Genomic DNA, 3,441 nt, shown 5'->3' on the forward strand with positions numbered 1-3,441 from the left:
TGTAATCAACTCGGTCTCTACCTTGAGATAAAGCAGTGTTTATATTCATAATTCTTTTTATTTTCTTTAATAACTCTAAGGAAAGTAATAGATCTTATTTATGCAGTCTGCTCCTGAGAAGCATAAATAGCAGGATATATCATTTTCAGTCATCAGTTGTCTATGGAATAAAATATTATTATCTAGTAAAAAGTATATCACAAAAATATTAATGGCACATTTTTAGATAGAACAAAATAAGAATCATACTTAATTGAGAGAAAAGTTCTGAGCTATCTGAAAAGATACAGGTATTCTATTTGGATGGTTGAGAAGAAAGCTAAAAAAATTAAAACCAGGGACAAGAACATCAACAAATCTCTGACCAATCCACCTTTATGAATGTCCTAAAATGCTATTTTTAAGTGGAGGTTTTTTTGATTTAAGGGAATTTTGATTAAAGTGGTTATTTAAAAATCAATTTACTATAAAATTATTTTCACTATTTTGTTTTTATTCAAGACAAGTTTTTATTTTCACACTTAGGTGTTATTCTAAAGTAGTTATATTTAAGGATAACATATTAGTTTAACAAAATAATCCTATGTTTGCTTGCCAAGCACGTTGAACATGGAAAAACTTATCTTTTATTATTAGCTTGTGGAGGACTTTTTCCTTCTTTTCTTTAAATTAATTCATGTGTTCTACTGAAGTGGAAAAAAAAAGCCTTTATTTAATCATATTTTCAGATGAATATGAAGTTGGTTGACCTTTTGTAACATTCACTCATGCCTGTAAGGCAATGTTAAAAGACTGATTAAAAGTTAATATGAAGATTAAGATTGTTGAGCATTGGGGAATCTCTTACTTTCAAGGAGCATCTTTAATAATTCTGAAAGAAGGATGCTTCAACCATCCAAGACGTGTAAATTCCTAATCCCTTCTGTTTCAAGAGATAACCATTTATTTCCATTTCCAAGAGAGTCCATCTGCTCACATGGCTCGAGTTCAGAAGGAGTGGAATCCAATAACTGAAAAAGAAGGGAACTTTCCTTTGTACCTCAGCAAACTGAGCATCCCTCCCAGGACAGCAGCAGCTTCAGTGGTCATGACACAATCACAGAGCCTCAGAGAGATAAATGAATAACTGACAAGAATATAAATGGGAGTCTTTGACTAAGCACTACTCAGAAAGAAGAATAAATGTACATGCTCACAAGCACTTACCACCAGCACACAGCAGCAGAAAAGATCTGAGTTGAGAAGCAATCATATATTTCGGAAATGTATAAACACAGAGGAAAAAGGCAAAATTATATCAATATAAAATAATATTAAATTATTATCATTCTACTTAATGTCTAGGCAGTCTCTTATCTTGCTTTTCACTGTTTATGAGAATCTATTCTATTTCTTCTTCCCAAAATAGCAAGTATTATAACTTGACCTATCACGTATGTAATAAGGATCCTTAAACCACAAATAATACATGGGCCTAAGAATGGAGAAACAACTAGAGAGATGAAGAGAATACTAATATGGAAATATAGAAGAAAGGAAAAAGCAAGAACACCTGGAATGATAAGCAGGCCTACTAGTCCATTTTGATCCCTGTTCTGCCAATTTGGCATTAGTAGGCTGGCAGTCGTTAACTAAGAAAAGCAATAAGATCATCTTGTTTGGTGAATTTGAAGAACACCTTAAACTTTCCCTATGTCTTCTCAAAGTGGTTATTTTAAGTGAAAAAAAAAAAAAAAAAGAAAATTTAATTAATTTGCCCAAGGCCAAAAAATTAATGAATGAAAATGTGGCTTGGAAAACCATATTCCTAAACTGCTAGTCTACTGTTCTCTCTAGTAGTAACAGTACTGCTTTCAGAAGAAAGACTTCAGTCAGGAATCACACGCCTCAACATCTGGATATCTAACTCATAACATAATGGCATTCTATAGTCTGAAAAGGCTTCACATATCATTTAGCCAATGCATCCTAACGTTTTCCAAATGAAGACCTTTTTATAAAATAAAATATTTTTCCAATTCCCACATGACTGCAATTGGACTTTTCGACCCGAGTGATTGTAGAAGTATATAAAGCATATGAATTCAAGGTCCTCTTGCATTATTCCAAGGTTCATAATTTGGAAACTAGTGATTTAGTCCAATCCTCTCATTTTACAGAGGAGGAATCCAAAACCCAGGGAAATTAAGTGAATCACCCAAGGACATAAAGCAAGTTATTCAAAGAACCAAGAGTGCGACTACTCTCTGCTGCTTTCCCTTTCCTTTCATTTGGGAACAATTTCTTTTTTGTTTCCCTCTTGGCATATTGTGGTTGTAGTTATCATGAGATTTTAATTCTATTTTGAGTGGTTGGTTGACTTGGCAACACTATTTTCCATACAGTTTCTACTTCATTCCAGTAGAGAATCCAATGATTTCTCTGTTTTCTGCTACTGATTGATAGCATGCCAACAAACTGAGGAGATTCAAGGAAAGAGAAATTCATTAAAAAGAAAGATGACTAGATGAAATTATTAGGAAAAATAAATTTGGGGTGTTTATCTTTGCCAGCAGCCAAATGATAAATTGAGTGTTTCAATTAACTATTCTTTCCTTTGCATATTGGGGGAAACCTTTCTATGAGGCATTGCAAAAACAGAAAGATCGACTAAATACTATACATATCAATCAATCAATCAATAAATAAATAAATACATACATACATACATACTATACATATCGTAAATCACTGAGGTTGTCTAGTATCCTAGGAGTTTTCTCAAAAGTTTCTTTGGGATTATCTTACTTTGAATGAAGAAAAAGATAAAGTAGCAGCCTATTTTTTAGATATTTCTTACACAGTAGGAGGAGCGTTGGTGGTATAGTGGTTAGCATAGCTGCCTTCCAAGCAGTTGACCCGGGTTCGATTCCCGGCCAACGCAGACAAGGACAACAGTAAGTTGTAACTTTTGCAAATGAAAAAGTAGTACTATGTATTTTGTTCAGATAGTGATTTTGTTTTGGTTTGAAATGATCAATTACTAAAAGACAGAATTTTATTTGGTCAATGTGATTTGCCATGAGACATAAAGTCATAGCATATAAGTGTATGAATAAAGATAATATTAAGGCACATAAGTGTATGAATAAAGGTAATAAAACTCATAACCTTTATTCATACAGTAATATACCCAAGCATGATAAAATAACTGCATCCAAAATGATTGACTCTCATCTATCTGACTAGATCTTAGAAGAAATTAAGCCAATGAGAATTCCAGATAGAATTATTTCAGTCTTCTGAAAAACATACCAATCAAAAACAACTTCTTATTGACAGAATGAGCTGAGGATGTTGGGAAATCAGTCTGAGTGAAGGTCAAAGGGACCATTTAAATGTCACATTTCCAGTCAAGGTGTCACATTTCTCCTATGTGCAACTAGCCCATGCATATAATTT

At 33.0% G+C, this 3,441-nt stretch overlaps 1 non-coding gene across 1 annotated transcript; it reads left to right on the forward strand.

Moving 5' to 3' along the window:
- Positions 1-2,851: 2,851 nt before the first annotated feature.
- Positions 2,852-2,923, forward strand: TRNAG-UCC (transfer RNA glycine (anticodon UCC)). Its single transcript has one exon. It is a non-coding gene; the product is annotated as a tRNA-Gly (tRNA).
- The last annotated feature ends 518 nt before the right edge of the window (positions 2,924-3,441 follow it).

The sequence above is a fragment of the Canis aureus genome, chromosome 20 (genome assembly GCF_053574225.1).
Source record: "Canis aureus isolate CA01 chromosome 20, VMU_Caureus_v.1.0, whole genome shotgun sequence".
NCBI lineage: Eukaryota > Metazoa > Chordata > Mammalia > Carnivora > Canidae > Canis > Canis aureus.